Raw genomic sequence first — 19,950 nt, 5'->3', positions numbered from 1 at the left:
AAGGTGGGAATAAATTGTTCTCGTCTGTATTGCTGAAATGTGCATTTTGCCCTCCAGTTGCAATTCCTGTTTTCCTGAGAGCAAATCTTAAAAATGAGGAAAGGTGAAGGACATTTATACATTTAAGCAGGTGGAAGCCCTAAGCACAAGGAAAGAAGTTAAATGAAGGAATTCTGACTGTTCTTATCATAATTTTGCAAAGACTTGGGATTTTCAGAAATAAAACTGAAATTCAACCCAGTAGTTTGGACACACCAGATAGCAGGTAAATACTCTGTCAACTTAGGGCTGGGGAGCAGACACAGGGGAGAAGCAGCCTGACCAGTAAAGGGAAGTGAAGATGACACAACCTCCCAGGGGCGGAGGAAGGCAGGGAAGTCCCGAAGCTGAGCAATCAACCCCCAGAGCATCTGTCTGCAGAGGCTGAAGGACAGCCTTCAGGCGAGGGCCAGGAGCCAGGAACTGTACACACCTGTACTGCCTCGCCCTCTCTGAGGGAGCCAGTTCTGAACAGGCCTGAATAGGAGGGCTATAGCTATGAGGAGGAAAGCACAAAACAAAGAGTTGACAGAGGTAAGAGCCAACCAAGAAACATTGGTTTCTGTTGCAGATATTTCTTTCAACAATAGACGGGGGTTATAATTAGGGTTTTAAAATTTCTAATATTCCTTTAGTCAACTACAGATGGAAACTGTAGAGATGACCTTTAATTTGAAGGCAGACATTGAGGTACAAGTGTGTGTTTCTGAGCAAACAGATTTTGTTCATTTGAATTAGTGGATAAAAGGCACACTGGTCGGTGCCTTGGTGAGGAAGCTCCATCCAGGCCAGTGACAAGCCCCTAATAGATTCCCTTCCCCTTTCTCTCACGTCAGGGGAGAGAATTTGGCAAGAACACAGACAGCTAAGTGATCACTGAGTGGTCCAAAAGCAAAAACTTGTTGCTAACCAGTTTCCCAATCAAATATTTAAAGTAATTTAAAAATAAGGGGGCAATCTAATCATATATGCATGTATGTCCTTTTCTTAACATACTCAAATATTTAAACAAAATGGGCCAAACACCTAGTGTTTATATGAGGAAGTAAACATTTCAGTAATTTATATGAAAAAAATTCTGCTAAATCTAGAAAATGCAATTATTTATACCAAGTAACTCCAAAACTCTTTTAGTTGTTACCATACAACTAAAACCATTATTCAAAAACGGGAGTTATTAATGACTTCAAAATGTTAGTTTAGCCGCAAATGATTATTTCCTGGGTGATTCATTCTCATTTTAAAGTATCATAATCCAATGTAGATCTGAGTTTACTAGTTAGAAACTAAATCTATAATGTACATATCTGTGCTACATTTCATCTTATTAATTAAACTTTCATTTATAGATAAAATGGGTGGGCTGGGAGCATATTTGGTGATTAGTTTTGTGACAACCTTTTGTACAGAATGTAACTTTTGGAAAGTTGTAAGTCCTAATATAAACTGCTAATATGAATGAAAATTTTAAAAAGTGGCATTCATTGTCTTTTTCTTCATATTAATTATTAAAAATTTTGAGATCCAGGAATTGTAGCTGGCAGTGACCCGTCCTCATTTTTGTCTGGTGAATTGTTTAATGGTAGCTGTTACATGCCCTTGCCAGGCATGACTGTTCTTAAAATACGTCCTAGAGCCAAACTGTTCAACCATTTTGCTCAAGAGCTACTGTTTAGCAAAACACGTGGAGCTGCCAAAGAACCACAGAGACTGGATGGCATTTCAGAATTGAATCCAAATCTCCCTATAAAATGAAAATAATGGAACCTTAAACCATAAAAATTCATGATTCCTAAATAGACCATTGCCTTTTAAAATAGGTATGAAGGAAGAGGTTACAGCTAGGGTGGGGGTGGGGTTTGAGGTAGAATGAAAGTTAGCTGTGCCCCTAATTAGGGTTTGGCTGTGGTAGTCTCTTCGTCTCCTACTCACCTAGTTAGAGTTGAGTGTCACATTTGTCTGCAACCATACTCTCCCTTCAGCATCTCCAAGAGACAAGAACTTAAAAGGAATCTTAATTTATTTCAGGAAACCTTAAAATGGTAGATTTTTTCCCCTCTACTATCCATTTTGAAACTCCAACCATTGGATAAAAAATGTTTTGAAAATTCCAGAAATTGCCTCCTTCCAATGAATATCACTAACATGCTCCAGGTTCTGGCAGATCTATGTTGTTAATACATTTTTTTTTTAATTTATTTATTTATGGCTATGTTGGGTCTTCGTTTCTGTGCGAGGGCTTTCTTTAGTTGTGGCAAGCGAGGGCCACTCTTCATCGCGATGCGCGGGCCTCTCACTATCGCGGCCTCTCTTGTTGCGGAGCACAGGCTCCAGACACGCAGGCTCAGTAATTGTGGCTCACGGGCCTAGTTGCTCCATGGCATGTGGGATCTTCCCAGACCAGGGCTCGAACCCGTGTCCCCTGCATTGGCAGGCAGATTCTCAACCACTGCGCCACCAGGGAAGCCCTGTTATACATTTTTAAAGCTATTTGAAATATAAGTTTTTTAAAGGGATTCTGATGATGAAATTAGAAGATGAATTTTTGGATTATCACTTCAGGATTGCCTATTCATTTTCTTTTACAACAGCCTTTTAACATATTTTAGTAAGTCTATTATTTACCTTAGTTGTTTTTTTTTTTTAATTGTATCTAAAGTTTGAGACTTTACATTTTTTCTTGGCATTTTTATTCCATGTCATGTTTGTATTAAAAACCTATTTATAAAAATTTCTCCTTTTTCCTTGTTTTCTAACTATGTGTTATTAAAAATTTATTTTAAACATGAATCTCCAATGACAATCTAATCTTAATATTTTATGTATAATCTGGGTGTGATTGATGGTCAAACGTTAAGATGCCAGAATAAAATAATTAAACAGATTGAATCAAGCATTCTGTTGAATTATTTCTTGAGAGGGAGACCAAGTCCTCAGATGGGTATATTCCAGTTAATTTTTCCCCAAAGTATCCATTTTCACAGGCATGGCTGATCCTGGTGGAACAGGTCTATCTTTGCATAAAAAAACAAATATTTATGGTATATTAGCCATAAATATTTAATAACATGCATATTTAATTTAATATACCTAATAACATGTATAAAAGCAAATTATAGTTGATACAGATATATTAATAATATGGATATTTTTATTTACATGCTTTGTCATAATTTTAAAGTTCAATATATGTAAAGCATTCTCTGTTAAAATATACCACAATCTGGCAACAAAATTTAGACATCATTATTAAAGTATCCGACCTCTGAGGGAAGGTTGATTTTAAAATGAGGTATTTCTTCCCTTCCCTTCTATCAGGCACAGATACTTGGCCCTTTCAATGCAAAACCAAGCAGTTGCCTAATAAAAGAAGCAAACAAGTGCCTCTCCAGCCTGAAAAAAACGGCATTTCTTTGGAGGGTCTCATCTTGACTCCTTTCCTTTCCTTAATGACCTAACAAGGGCCATTCTGCTGATGGTGAGAGCCGTGACTGACATCCCACACCTGTGGCCTACCCAGAGCGTCAGAGTCCAATTTGACTGGGATAATAAATAAAATCTTGTCGTACTATTATAGGATGTTTGGCAAGGACAAGAATTAAGGCACTTTTATAACTCCCCAAGGAATCTGGTGATATTTCTAACGTGATCTCACACATCATTCTGTCCTGCCTGACCTTCCTTGTATCACCCTCCTGAATTATAGCTTGTATCCGTTACCCTCCCCTCCTTCCACAGCCTCTCCCCCAAATAAAGGAGTGCTGACCCGAAGAAAACAAATTTGATTTTTAACTTTATAAGAAAGTCAGTTAAAATGTCCTGGAACTCACTCCATATGTTTTCTGCAGAACATTTACTGCCCCCATTAGATTAAATGTATGTCTCACATTATGAAATGAATACTGAAAGTCTCTTAGAGATTAAAGGACCTCACCGAGAAGTGTCCAGCTTCATGCCTTAGTAACTTCTGGGGTCTCAGGATGTTATAGGAAACATTATGTATTCACTGAGTTCACCAATGTACCACCCACTTTTTCAACAATTAGTTCCTTCATCCTGACAGTCACTTGGAAGAGTTGTCTCTCAGGCACTTTCTCATGATTCCACTTCGGGAGTTTTTTGATATGTTGTAATAGCTTTCCTCATACTCTCCAGAGAAGCTTAACAGCTTCTGTCTGATGAGCCGGAGGAGAACACACTTACGTAAGAACAGGCACACTTCAAGGACACTGTTAAGCATAAAGATATTAGTGGCTCATGGGGATGGCAGCAATGCCTGTGGAGACCAGATGCCTGTTCAGGAGGGTGACCTCGGTCAGGATGACCGTTCTCTGGGCATGCCCCAGGTAGAGCATGAGGAAGGCAAGTTTGATTTTGATAAACCCCAGTGTTCCTGAGAAGCTGGGCTTCTGCCATCCTTATGGCTTCTCCTCCTCTATACTTGAACCTCCTTTGAGTTCTTTAAGTGTATGGTAACAGCAGTGTTACCCTTCGTTGAGGGCATATGCATTTTACATCTGACCTGTAAGGGTTGAAGGTCTACTGATGGAGAACTGAGAAGCGACAAAGTGAGGGAATCTACACCCACACATTGAATGGAACGCTGCATCCCAACTTCCCCTTGTTTCAGTCTGAATAGCATTGTCACCACCATCTTGTCTTCAAGGGGAGCCAATTCCCCTTTAATGCTGAGGTCAAAGCATAGACAAGAGTCCCTTTCCTCCATCCTCCTGCAGAGTTGAGACAAGATAGGATCTTGAAAACACTTCACAGAGCTCTGAGTAGAAAAGCAGAGGGATAGTTAGAGGCAGGAAGAAATAGAAAGGCATCCAAGCAAATAAGCAATAGTTATCCTCCACAGCAAACACATAACCCCCCCCACCGTGCCATTTTGAGGAGAAGCTGGTGGGCACAGTCCTCTGGCAGGACAACACATGAGGGAGGGGTCTAGTGGCCCATTTCTTAGGAACAACCCAGCCCTTTTACAGCTTTGGATATCCTACAGAATGGCAACCAGATTCACTCCCAGAATTATGGCCCACATACCCATTGGAATTGTCTGGGCATTTTGACCTTCCCTAAAGCTCAGAAACAAGACACCATGCCTTGCCTGAACTATAAAGTGTTGTCAGCCAACACTATACAGACCCTGGGTTGACATCTTTGTTGATTTGGGTTTGGGATGGTGCACTGACTGGAGGGTGTGGGTGGGAACAGAGGCCACGCACACATGTGGGGACTTAGGAGGAGGGCAGAATAGGCCACCGAGATCAGAGGAGGTTTGCTGAGTGGTGCTAGAAGGGAGGTCTCCATGGTGAGGGCTGGAAGCAATACTGATGCACAGTGTGTCTGTGTTCAGAGCACGGGAGGACTCAGAGGACAGGATAGCTGCCGTCAAATCCTTCAAAGATTAGTATGGAAAAGATAATGAACGTATCCTGTGTGTCTCCAGAGGATAGAGCAGGGGCCAACAGCCTATATGGAAAAGTATTTTAACCATAGAGCTGCCCAGTGAGAGGCTATCCTTCAAGGTTATGAAGTCATCGAGACTTAGAATTCAAACAAGTCCTTATGAGGGGCATTGGAGGTCATCTAATTCAAACCCCTTGTTCTTCATCTGAGGGATGAACGGACTTGCTCCCCCATCGGAGCCCCTGTCTCCTTGCTCTTTGTACCCCCCGCCCTTATCACACAGCCTCCTTCACCAAGTTACTTCAGCAAGCAAAGGCCAGTAGAGAGGTTTGATTGGGAGGTAATGAAGGAATCTATTACTCAGGTAGAAGGTTAGCATATATGAGCCCTGGAGGATTTTATCACTCTCAGAATCTGTGTCCTGTGACTTTATGAAATCATAAGTGGGCACCCTAGCCTTGGGCTTATTGCCTTCGAGCCATCACACACTCTGCTTGCTTATCTGAGGGTCATAATAACTGTCCTGGTTTATTCATGTACCTGTACCAGGTCTTGCAACTGAAATAAATCAGCCCTATCCTAGAAAGAAGGGGTCTGGAAAGGCAAAAAGCCTAGTGGGAAAGCATAGCTGCTAAGGATCTGGGCTGGTGTGCTGCCTTGGTCTGAGCAATAGAGCAGCTCATTCCCAGCATGTGGAAAACATTAATGTGGGGTAAGCTCTGTTCCAAGCATGTTATGTGTCTTATCTCACTTTATGTGTGTAACAGCCTCATGAAGAAGAGTTGCTTTTGGAGCCCATTTTACCAGTGAATGAGTAGAGAAGTTAAATAATTTATCCATGGTCATCAGCCAGTAAGGATTGAACTCAGAATTAAAATCTAAGCATTCCAAAACTCCAGACCCTGTGATCTTAAGCTATACTGTCTCCTTTTGCGATTCTAAAATGCCTTCTAGAAAAACAGTGGAGATGTAAGACTCAAACACCCTGCCTGCTCCATGTTTTGCAGACAGTTTTGTAGTTGCCCTTAGAGATGACTCACCACTCAGCTTCATTATTTTGTTTCAAAATGCTATGATTTCCCAGAATCTCCTATACCTATATATCAAAGATGAAAATAGATAATCTTATAAAATATTTTCTCATTTGAATTCCTGTCATCAATGCTTCTCTTTGAGTACAGTATTGTCAAATAATCACACATAAGGTGACTAAGTTTAAACATGAACATTTGCTGCCATTGTTGGTCAAAGACAGAAATGTTGGGTCCTCTGAGGTTGGTTGACTTTGCAGACACTGCTGCCACCAGGAATGCTTTTCCTGCACAGATGAACAGCTTGTCAAGCCCTCCGTGTTTTGAAGACTCGTGAGATTTCTTTTAGTATGGTATGTACAAAAGATGAGTTCTTCCCAAACCGTTAGCCTCTCAGCAAAATAACAATGTACATCATTTTTGTTTTTCCCTTGCCTTCCTTTTTTCTTTCTGAATTTAGGGGGAAATGGAAGTACAATACACAAGTTGTAACTTTGATAAGACTTATTTTTTGCCAAAACAATCACTTTGTTTAAAATAGGCCTTTTAATAATATCTGGAAAATTGAGTACATTTGAGCTTGGGGTTTTTTAAAAAATAAATTCAAAATGTGTAAAGTTTTTAAAGTTTTCAGTCCACTCATCAAGGTATTTCTCATACCTTTGATTAGTAGTAAGCTGTGCATTTTGGATTAACATTTTTTGAGAGATTTCTGAATTCCATTATTTGGATGAGCAGCAATTTATGTTCCAATCATACTGAAGGCAAGAGATTTATTGTACATGAACTGAACTGGGTATTGGCCTCCCATAAGTATGCTTTTTCCATTCTATAGTCAGCAATACTAACAAATAAATAATTGAATTTTTAAAAGACAACTTAAATGAAAAGCAAACTTGCCTGTTATTACTAAAACATTCCAGTATAAAGTTTCTATCTGTCCATTCTTTTTGTTCCCAAATTTAATCCTTTAAAGTTAAAAGTTGCTGACATTATCCTTACACACAAATCTAGCGGCATACGTCTCCAGTATCTGACTTGCTTACAGAAAACAAGCTCTATGTTTTGTTAATTACCGTATCTTCAGTGTCCTGCATGATACCATAAAGCTTAATAAAATTTACTTCAATTGTGTTGCAAATAATTAATGAACAATTCATTTAATGAAAGAAGACTGAAGGATCTGTTAGAGAATGATCTTGGTTTATTCTTGGACAACTCTGACCGTTTTGCTAAAGTCCAGCTATGCATATAAAATATCAATTAGATGCAAGGGCCAATCATAAGCTGTTCAGATATCAGTCCTTACCATAAACCCACTCATTCAATAATGCCAAGGACTCTGCTAAAAACTGGGGATATAAGGCTCAAGAAACAGAGCCTCTGCCGTTGAGGGGTGTATAAGTCACCAAGGAAGACAGAGTAAGTGTGCTTGGTCTAGGAAATAGGCTTTAGGACAATGGGAGGCTAACTGTGTTGATGGGGGGTCAGGGAAGCTCTCCTGGGTAGTGACTTAATTCACGTGGAGAGAATGGTAAACTAGGCAGGCAGAGAGAACTCCAGGTAGAGGAAACAATATAGACAGAGGCCCTGAAGATGGAAACAGCATGAAATTTTCATTTGGGGGCACAAAATAAGTCTGAGGTTGAGCAGCAGCTAACCAAGCCAGCATCCTACTTTGTCTATAACAACACACAGACATACATTTTTCTTGAACCATTAGAATTTTTTTTTTAATTTGACAGGAGGTTGTATAAATTTTGTTAAGCCACCTACAAAAGGAAAATAACTAACAATTACTCATGCCATCAAACATCCTAAATTTTGTTTCATCTTCATAAAAGCAAAATCTAACTAAATTAGGAGGCTTCAAATTTTTATTAATTTTACATGCATCAAGATTTATATTTGAGGTATTCCAAGGTGAACATCTGTTACTGTATTAATTATGGCAAAAAATTAGTCTGTACTAAATTATCTTGGTATTTAAGGCAAGCATATCACCCTCCTACCTGATACATTTTCAGTATATGCTTTCATGTGTTTATTTTAGAAAATAACCATAGCGTTTGAGATTGTCTGTCACTCTAATTTTTTTTTTAATTTATTTATTTTATTTATTTATTATTTTTGGCTGTGTTGGGTCTTTGTTGCCACACGCGGGCTTTCTCTAGTTGTGGCGAGCGGGAGCTACTCTTCGTTGCAGTGCGCGGGCTTCTCATTGCGGTGGCTTCTCTTGTTGCAGAGCACAGGCTCTAGGCACACAGGCTTCAGTAGTTGTGGCGCGCGGGCTCTAGAGCGCGGGCTCAGTAGTTGTGGCGCCTGGGCTTAGTTGCTCCGCGGCATGTGGGATCTTCCCGGACCAGGGCTCGAACCCGTGTCCCTTGCATTGGCAGGCAGATTCTTAACCACGAGCCAGGGAAGTGACAGGGAAGCCCTGTCACTCTAATTTTTAACACTACTGGTACATGCCATTAGATCACCCACATCACTGTGGGACATACATTCTTTAGAAATGATGGGGAGAAAAATAAGAATATGTAGAAATAAGCATCTTGTCTGATTTTTCAGAGAACTGAAAAAAAATTTTTTTTTTCTCCATAGATGCATACTTTTCTGACAAATGCTAACAGTGGTGTCTTATCTAAGATCCATGCAGGCAAGGCTGTATCCACTAGGGAGCTTCCCAAAGACAGTCATTTTCGAACAATAGAACAGCAATGCACAGATCAGCCAACTAATTTTTGCTTCATCAATTTTACACACCCAGAAAGCATGAAACTTTAATATGATCTCACCAAAGTCAAATAAACCAAACAGAAGCTACCAAAACAGGCCTGACGCTTTTATCTAAACAAGCTTCTGTCGCGCGGCCTTGGAGAGCACAGTGTGTTCTGAAAGGGCAGGCCAGCCTTGCTCTTACACGCATGTTCTATTAGACGGCAGAGAACTACAGAGGACGCTCAGAGCAAAGTGTCTGGGAACCCAAGCTGATTAATGTGTAGCTTTATTTCACTTCAGGGTAAAGCACTAGAGGGAAAAAAGACCATAAGCTCATTTGACAGCTGTAAAGGTCACAAAGGAAATGATTGTAGGAAACATGAAGTTGTCAGCGAGGCCGGGACCCCGCACTCAGAATGCGAGGCAGAGGCTCCAGGAATGAGTTGCCAGGCGGGCTGCCAGCCAGTGAGGGCTCGAAGACAAATGAAAAGGGCAACAGAAACATGAGCCCCCTAGAACCCCAAATTCTGGTTCGTGGCCCTCTTCCCCAATAAGTGAAATGAAGCGAATTGTCTGACACTAGGATTCTCAACTCCTAGGTCTTCAGTGTGGTCAGTGTATTGTAAGTGCCTGACGGTAAGCTTTTGATTGCTGAGCATCCATTTCACAGCCATCCACCGCAAATTAACACATTGCCAGCTACACAAGTATGTAAGGAATCAGGCCGCCCCACCCATGAAGTTCTCCTTTGAGAAAGCCCTGCGTAACTAGATAACTGACCACTTAGGGGAGCCTGTTTCTCTCTTCCTGTGCTCTTATGTTTTAAATTTGCCAATAGAGTGAACCCCTGACACCCTAGACACCCCACCTTTGGACCCTAATGAAGGCAGGCCCCAGGTCCACATTCCTTCCCTGTGCCATGTACCCACCAGGACTGGTGAGTAATAAATCTTATTCCTCAAGTTCCCTGACGATTTGTTACTAGAGGGCATCCTGCAGTCGTAAGAACCACAGGGGCTGGTCCAGCCACCACATTGGCCCTGGTGGCAGCGGGGAGCATTCCCTGGGGCTCACTACAAGTCCTGTGGGCATTCCTAGCTAAGAACACTGCTAGCATTAGACTGGGACCAAACAGAAAAGGCAGATATCTCCTAATCTCCTCCTCTCACTGGCTCATGGAAATCAGCTTGACACAGACCTCAGGGTCACTGAGAGCTAGAAATGGTAGTGCTAGTTAATCCCCATCATTTCCTATTGCAGAGCAAGAATTTGGACGGAACCACAGCCTTCAGAGGGCTAAGACAGGCGCTCCCACCACCGGTTTGCTTTTTGTCTGCAGACAAGGAAATACCCTGTTCCTTTATTTCTCTAAGTCTTCAGGCAAACAACCTGAAGAGGTACCTGTCCTTAAAGATCATATAAAGATGGACAAATGAGCCTTACATGACCTTGCTTTTAGGACCTCCATAGGATGAGAGTCCTGGGGAAAATGGAAATAAACTGAACAATTCCCAGCCCCTTCTGTCAGTGGCCTAGAGCATTAGCCTCCCAAACTGGTAACTAAGAATTACAACTGACATTGGTAGAGATCAAAGCCTCACCCCCAATTTCTGGGCCTTGCACTTCCCTAAAACCTTCCCAATTCATTTAGTTAAGGGCTGTGGGTCTGTTGGAGAACTAAGAGCTTCTTCCTAAAAAGTGGAAAGAGCATAGAAAAGAATCATCTGATCAATACAATCCCACAAAGCTCACATATCAGTATGATAGGGACAAAAAAATTAATGTGGAAGAATTCACACCCTCTTTCCTACCAACCAGCATCCCTTTGCTTGGATATTTCCACGGAGATCAGGGAGCTGAGTGAGGGGTGGATATTTGGGGAATCTGTAGAATAGGGTAGCAGGATTTACACTGAAAAGAACAGAGAGGGATGAGCAAAAGGCAGGAGAGGATAGAGGAGGAAAATGTAGAGATTTCCACAGTGAGAGGTGCTTTTGCAGCCACTGTAGGCATTTGGTGGAGATGGAGGGTGAAGAGGCATCAGAAGGCATTTTTCTGTGTGTACCATGTTTGAAGCCCTGCAGCGCTCCTTCCTAAAGACCTTTAAGAAATATCCATATGATTTCTCAAGGCATCTGGTGTCAAATTTGTGGGGTGTGTATAAACGGCTCAGCTATACTTGGATAACACCTGAGACAGGCTCAAGAAGAGCCATCAAAACAGGAGACGACTCTTCTGAAATTCCTGCAGCCTATTCCAGAACAGCCCATGTCATTTAGTTTCTGTTATAATTGTAGTTTTAAACCTTTTGTTTCCTCTAAATATATGACTTGTTGCTGCTATTTTTGCACTTTCAGAATTGCAGCTTCAGCTTCCAGATCACATTTCCATCTGTAATTGTAACAAACCAAATGGTTCTAGTGGAAAATACCGCTCTGCTTAACTTTTGGCATCTGAGATGTACCCCACAGAGTGTGCCTCTGTAGCACACTGAGTGAAAAGACGAACAGTTCCGCACCCAGGAGATCAAATTAACTAATGAGGTAAATCTGACATTCATGGGTGAAACACCACACAGTGTTTAAGGATTCGTCTGAAAAGAACTTTAGAGAAAATCATTAGAGAACAAAGCTTCATTCTCAGGCTATTAGGAGCAACTCTTAAGAATTTGCCACTAGTTGAGTTAGGGTAGGCAAGACAGTGCGAACAAAGAGACTCGAAGACTCAGGGCTCAAGACGCTGGCAGTTCACTTCCTACCCCCCTCACAACCCCGAGAGGTTAAGGGTTGGCCTGCAGGTGGAGCAGGATACCCCACAAGTCCTTCAGAGCCCAGGCTGGCGGTGGCTTTGCCACTTCAGCATCTGGCTTTGGGGTTGCTGTAGGTGAGGAGGTGGGGAGAGGTGGGGGCAGGCAGCTTAAGGAGAAAAAGACCATGAAGGAGGGGACACCGGAGGTTTTCCTGGCCAGGCCTGAGAGTAGCAGACACCATTTGTGTTCACGTCCCAGTGACGAGAAACGAATCACCTCACTACAGGGAAAGCTGTACCGCGACTGTGCACCCAAAGGAGGGGAGAAGAGTGGGAAAACGGATGGTCTCCACCACAGCCGCTTCCCTGATCTTCCCTTCTGCCTTTAGGGATATTATTGACTGGAGAAATTTATTTGTATTTAATATTGAACAGCTAGTTATATGTATAAAGGAAGGGGAAGAATCATGACTCCTGGCCCAAGAAATTGAAATGATGATGGTGCCATCGATGAAAATGAAAGAACTGGGAAGTGTGCACGTGTGTGTGTGTGTGTGTGTGTGTGTGTGTGTGTGTGTGTGTGGGCATGTGTGAGTGTTGGGAGGGAGGGCTGAAAAGGATGGAGGGTAGAGGCATTTTGGCAATGAGGAGAAAATAAACAACAGGATAGTAGTTAGAACAGGTAAAATGATCGAAAAAATATTATTTACATGTATTAATAATTACAGAAGGCCCACAATATGGGGGTCCTCTGTTGTAAGATGACATAGTTGTAAGATGTGGTTAGATGACACATTAGTGTCGCAGCATGAATGTGGTTTTATTAAAATGATCTCTTGAGAGAAGAATGATTGCTAAATACTAACCCATGCAGGAAAGGTAGTGATAACAGTAGCATAGATGGGGCTTGATAGTTTATAAAGCACAGCCCACCTTAGGAAATTCAGTTAGAACATTAGAAACTCCAAAAAAAATATTTTCAGGGTGACTTCTAGGGAATTACAAACATTGGCCCTTTCAAAACACAGAAAATTCCCTTTGTTATGTCCTGCAGTCAGATAAATTTAGTTTCATACATATCTTAGTTTTTATGTAAATATTATAAATACAAACATGAAGAAACTGACAAATACCTGAAATTTCACTAGAAGTCATCATCACTAACATTTTGGGATGAAGGTGCTGCTGAAAACTGGTCCTCAGGTCCCCTCCTCCCCAGCTCTGCCCTGGGTAGTCCAAGTCCATCCTGCTGGCAACCCCACTGAGCCCAGACTAGCGGCCACACTTTGTGTCCAGTCTCCACAAGCTTTCTGAATTTTGTGTTCACTGTCCTCTCATATGTCTCTGTGGGTTTTCCGAATGTGTATATATTCCTAAAAATTGCATTTTAGTCCTGCTCCACCCCACCCCCAACTTTACTCACTTCATTTCTTTCCTCTATATGTTTGAAAGTTACATTCTATTCTTTTAGTAGTTTCCCTATTTTGATAGTTTTATCTTTAAAAGTTAATTAATTATTCTTTGTAATTGAAAAACTCAGTTTTTTTCTTCCTAGGTAGGGAAAAACCCAATTTTTCACTATTGCGTTTTTCTCCTGTGACTCTCATTTACTACTCACACAGAACAGTTCTGACAATTCTGGTCACCAAATGTGTGGGGTTTTCCCACAACAACAAGCAAGTCTCAGACACCAGCTGGGTGTCCTCCAATTTAATTTGATTCTGATACTATCTACCTGGAGATAGCATCATATCCCACAGGTTGAGGGCTCAGTCCCACAAATTACCACCCCCCCAAACACACACACACACACACACACACACATGCACACTTTAGAACTCAGTCCAAAGCCCAGGTTATCACCTGCTCTTCTGACCAACCAGCTAGAGATCAGAGGCTCCAATGACCCCCTCCCTGGGTTTGCTTAATTTGCTAGAGCGACTCACAGAACTCAGGGAAATGCTTACCATTACCAGTTTATTAAAGATGATCATAAAAGATACAAACAGCCGAATGAAGAGATACATAAGGCAAGGTCTGGGAGGGTCCTGAGCACAGGACCTTCTGTCCCTGTGGAGTTGGGGTATGTCACCTTCCCAGCACGGATGAGTTCATAACCCTAGACGACTCCCCAAACCCCCAATTATTGGGATTTTCATGGAGGCTTCCTCATGTAGGCATGATCAATTATTGACTCCATCTCCAACCCCTCTCCCCTCTCTGGAGAAAGGCGGGGTGAGGCGGCCAATTCCAAGCTTCTCATCATGGTGTGGTCTTTCTGGTGACCAGCCTCCATCCAGGAACGCACATGGAGTCACCTCATTAGAACAAAAGATGCTCCTGGTGCTCTTATCACTTAGGAATTTACAAGAGCTTAGGAGCCCTGTGTCAGGGACAGGGTCAAAGAAAGACTAAATGTTAGGACAAGGGATGCTCCTTGCGCTCTTATCACCCAGAAAATTACAAGGGTCTGTGCCGGGAACCACGGGCAGAGACATATATATATTTCATTGTTTAACTCTTCTTCCAAATAATACAACTTCTTAAATACTTTAACATCAACTAGACCCTTCGAAACTGCATACAATCTTTCTTTTTAACTCCATAAATTAGTGTTATCACTGTTTTACACATTTTTTTCATTTATGCTATATTTATCAGTATCATTTCTTCTTTATTTCAAACTCTTCTGGAATCATTTTGCATCTACCTTCAGAATTTCCATAAGTAAGAATCTATCAGTAGTAAACAGTTTTTGAGAAGTTCTCTTTATTTCACTCTCATTCTTGAACATTTGAAAGATGTTGAAAGATGTATTTTATGTTTGCATATTTTCTTTTAGCACAATGATGATATCATTCCACAAATTGCATTTTTGCTATTGAGACATTGGTTGTCAGTCTAACTACTGTTCTTTAGAGGTAATCTTGCTTTTCTCACTGAATATTTTTATATTTATCTTTGAGGTTCTGCAGTTTCACTATGACCTATATAGGTATGGCTTTGTTTTTATTTGTTCTCCCCAAGATTCATTTAATTTCCTAAATTTGGGCTTTGGTGTCTCTCCACAATTCTGAAAACTTCTGGCTGTTTTCTCATTGAGTATGGTTTCTCTTCTGTTCTATCATCTTTTGGAAAATTAGATATGTCCAAGATGTTGTCTATCTTCTATGTCTCTTAACTGTGCTTTTGGATAATTTCTTCCAATCTATCTTCCAGGACAGTAATTTCTCTCCAGCTGGTGTTAATCTTCGGTTTAATCCACCCACTGTTTGTAACATTAACTATTATATGGTTCATTTTAGAAACCTGTTTGCTTCTTTTTCTGGTCTGCTTGGTTGTATCTAGTAGCCTGTTGTTCCTTTCACATTTTTATTCTCTTTTATTTACCAACACATATTAAATACATTATTTTAGAGTTTGTATCTGATAATTCTGATGTCTAAACATTTTGCAAGTTTGTATCTGCTGGTTCTTGCTTCTGGTGCCTTGTTTCCTTTATTTTTGAATGTGAGCTTATTTTCTTTGGAATCTTATCTCTAAGAGTTCTCTGAGGCTTGGGTTGAATTTTCATGCCTTCAGAGAGAATCTATACTTGCTTCTGCCAGTTGCCTGGGGCCACTGCCAGCTGGAACCTTTTTGGACTAACTGTACCAGATAATGAGAATTCTGGGTACAGAACCCCAGGAAGGCTGGCAAATCCTCAGGGTAAGATTTTTCCATTCAGTGGAAATGGACTTGTCCATGTAGTGCCAAGGCAGTGACAAGCAAGTTCCTCTGATCTCTCCTTCTACACAACAGGCCTTAGTTCTCATTCACTCATACAGTAAAGGTATAGCCTTAGTGGTCCCAGTCAGGCCTTTGCTTTATCTTGTCCCCTTCTCCTTGTACAAGCAACAAAAAGAGAACCTTTGGGTCTGAGGGTGTTGGCAGACACCCTCAGAATGAAAACTGTTTCAGTCCTCACTTATCTCACAGGGTTCTATTACAATTACACTTTTTTTTTTTTTTTTTTTTTTTACAATTCCACTTTTCACCTCTGAAAACTCCTTATTTTTATCCCAGCTTAGTAATATATTTAAAGAGCTTTAACAATTTTTAATCCAGCATTTTTAGTTGTTTTCAGGAGAAAAAAATTTCAGGCTATGTATCCCACAATACTGCCAGTAAGTTCTCTATACATAGAGAATCCTAAAGATCCACCAGACAACTACTAGAGCTAATCGATGAATTTGGTAAAGTTGCAGGATACAAAATTAATGCACAGAAATCTCTTGTATTCCTATACACTAATGATGAAAAATCTGATAGACAAATTAAGGAAACTCTCCCATTTACCATTGCAACAAAAAGAATAAAATACCTAGGAATAAACCTACCTAGGGAGACAAAAGACATGTATGCAGAAAACTATAAGACACTGATGAAAGAAATTAAGGATGATACCAACAGATGGAGAGATATACCATGTTCTTGGATTGGAAGAATCAATATTGTGAAAACGACTATACTACCCAAAGCAATCTACAGATTCAATGCAATCCCTATCAAATTACCAATGTTATTCTTTATGGAACTAGAACAAAAAATCTTAAAATTTGTATGGAGACACAAAAGACCCCAAATAGCCAAAGCAGTCTTGAGGGAAAAAAACGGAGATGGAGGAATCAGACTCCATCACTTCAGACTATACTATAAAGCTACAGTAATCAAGACAATATGGTACTGGCACAAAAACAGAAACAAAGATCAATGGAACAAAATAGAAAGCCCAGAGATACACCCACGCACCTATGGTCAACTAATCTATGACAAAGGAGACAAGGATATACAATGGAGAAAAGACAGCCTCTTCAATAAGTAGTGCTGGGAAAACTGGACAGCTACATGTAAAAGAATGAAATTAGAACACTCCCTAACACCATACACAAAAATAAACTCAAAATAGATTCGAGACCTAAATGTAAGACCAGACACTATAAAACTCTTAGAGGAAAACATAGGAAGAACACTCTTTGACATAAATCTCAGCAAGATCTTTTTTGATCCACCTCCTAGAGTAATGGAAATAAAAACAAAAATAAACAAATGGGACCTAAGGAAACTTAAAAGCTTTTGCACAACAAAGGAAACCATAAGCAAGATGAAAAGACAACCCTCAGAATGGGAGAAAATATTTTCAAACGAATCAACGGACAAAGGATTAATCTCCAAAATATATAGAGAGCTCATTCAGCTCAATATTAAAAAAACAAACAACCCAATCCAAAAATGGGCAGAAGACCTAAATAGACATTTCTCCAAAGAAGACATACAGATGGCCAAGAAGCACATGAAAAGCTGCTCAATATCACTAACTATTAGAGAAATGCAAATCAAAACTACAATGAGGTATCACCTCACACCAGTTAGAATGGGCATCATCAGAAAATCTACAAACAACAAGTGCTGGAGTGGGTGTGGAGAAAAGGGAACCCTCTTGCACTGTTGGTGGGAATGTAAATTGATACAGCCACTATGGAGAACAGTATGGAGGTTCCTTAAAAAACTAAAAATAGAATTACCATATGATCCAGCAATCCCACTACTGGGCATATACCCAGAGAAACTCATAATTCAAAAAGACACATGCACCCCAATGTTCATTGCAGCACTATTTACAATAGCCAGGTCATGGAAGCAACCTAAATGCCCATCGACAGACGAATGGATAAAGAAGATGTGGTACATATATACAACGGAATATTACTCAGCCATAAAAAGGAACGAAATTGGGTCATTTGTTGAGATGTGGATAGATCTAGAGACTGTCACACAGAGTGAAGTAAGTCAGAAAGAGAAAAACAAATATCATATATTAACGCATGTATGTGGAAGCTAGAAAAATGGTACAGATGAACCGGGTTGCAGGGCAGAAGTTGAAACACAGATGTAGAGAACAAACGTATGGACACCAAGGGGGGAAAGCGGTGGGGGGGTGGAGGTGGGGGTGTGATGAATTGGCCGATTGGGATTGACATGTATACACAGATGTGTATAAAATTGATGACTAATAAGAACCTGCTGTATAAAAATAAAATAAAATACAATTTAAAAATTAAAAAAAAATTTTTTTTCCCTCATATATATCCTGTGGGTTTTTTTTTTAAGTATACAGAATTTTGTATTTTACATAGCAATTAGGAATGAAAACTATATTATTTCATATTTTCTTGATATGCTTAGAAACAACCATAAACAATTGCTCCAAGATTATAAATATATGTTCTAGTATTTTTATTGTTTGTTTTTTTTCCCATTAAAGTCTTTGATTTCTCTGCAATTTGTTGTGATATAAGTAATGAGGTTGGGAATCCAGCTTTTTATTTTTTACAAATGGCTGGCCAGTTACCCTAACACTTTTTGCTAAATAATCATTATTTTCCCTAATGATTGGGAAATGCTACCATTTTCATACATTCCTGAACACTTTCCCCACATTTTCTTGTGTGGATTTCTAGACTCTCTATTCTCCTTAACTCATCTGTCTTCTGCTCTTGCACAAGTGTTAATTTGTTTCAATTAGTGAAATATTAAAATCAATTGACGTATCTGCTAAATTGAAAGCTCTTTCATTGCTTTTGCTTTTTAAATGTTTTTTCAGAAATTTTTGGACAATGTTCTTGAACACTTTTTCTTCCAGATGAAATTCAGATTTATTCTATCAAGTTTCTGTGGTGTGCTCCAAGGACAAAGAACAAGATAAGCTCAAAGGGTCAATATTGCCAGAACAAAAAGTTACAGGACTCCTATCACTCTGTCATAACGTGACCATTGCAATGTCCCAGAGCCCTCCCAAGCTGCATGCCCTGTCCCTTTCCCATCCTATATAAGGAAAGACATTTGCCCCATTTTTCTCCCGCTCAGCACACTGAAAGTATACGTACTCTGCCCAGTCAGCAGATGACTTGCAGCTTCCCTGGCTATAAAAACAGACAAGCAACCCATGCTCATTGTCGACTTTCCCTGGCTGCCTGGAAGTCAGCCCGCTGTTCTTGCAGCCACCCTTCTCTTTAATAAACTCTATCTTCCTTACATTCTGCCTTATGTCCAGATTTCCAACCCACGCTCAGACCACAGCGGTTTCTATCAAGTTATTCTATCAAATTTCCCAAGAGTCCTGTTAAAATTGTGATTAGGATATACATAGTTATTTCCATATTTCCCTTTACGTATTTTTAAATGGGTATCATTAAAATATTGCTGTGGTTTCCTTCAAGGAGCAGTCAGAAAGCAAAGGTACCTTCAAAGAGTTTCACTGAAGAGCAGTTAATGAAAGAACTACTTCCAGAGGTGGGGCCAGGTATGAAAGAGATGGCAGAGCATGGGGAAGCACCAGGGGCAAAGGGTGGGAAGCCATTTAGCGCCCCTGAGTCTGCAGGGGCAAAGGAAGAGACACTGAGACCCGAGCCCACAGAAAGGGGCCACATGGCAGAACACAGCCACTGCTCAAACCTTGGCAGGGAAAGGACAGGTAACCTGGCCTCCCTCATCCTGTCCTCTGATCTCCTGCTGGCGCCCCCTATTGGACAAGCCCAATCAGAAACCAGAGAACGAAGAGATATGGTGAAAGGGTTTTTAAATGTCAGCCTCCTGCAGCACAGAGAAGGTGGGAAAATGGATCTGTAGGGGCAAAGGCAAATGACAGCACAGCTCAGTTTACAGCCTGGTAGCTTTTATACCTGCAACACTGTAGTGTTAAAATTTGAAATGTATTCACAAACTCCATGAAAAGTCATTCTAGAGAAATAACTGACTCATTATTCTGTAGCCAGATGACTTTGTGAAAATCACATACATTGTTACCTGAATTGGTAACAGTTGTTTTTCACTTGAGGCATGACTTGTTGCAGGCTGCAAACCTTTCTATTTAGATGGTAAAGTTGAGATTTTTCTGGTGACAGAGAACAGCAGCAGGCAGATAGCCTGTTTTCTCCATCCCTTCCTTCTGCAGACACAG

Source organism: Balaenoptera borealis, assembly GCF_965194805.1.
Source record: "Balaenoptera borealis genome assembly, chromosome: 18".
In the NCBI taxonomy this organism is placed as follows: Eukaryota; Metazoa; Chordata; class Mammalia; order Artiodactyla; family Balaenopteridae; genus Balaenoptera; species Balaenoptera borealis.
This window is presented reverse-complemented; position numbering follows the sequence as displayed.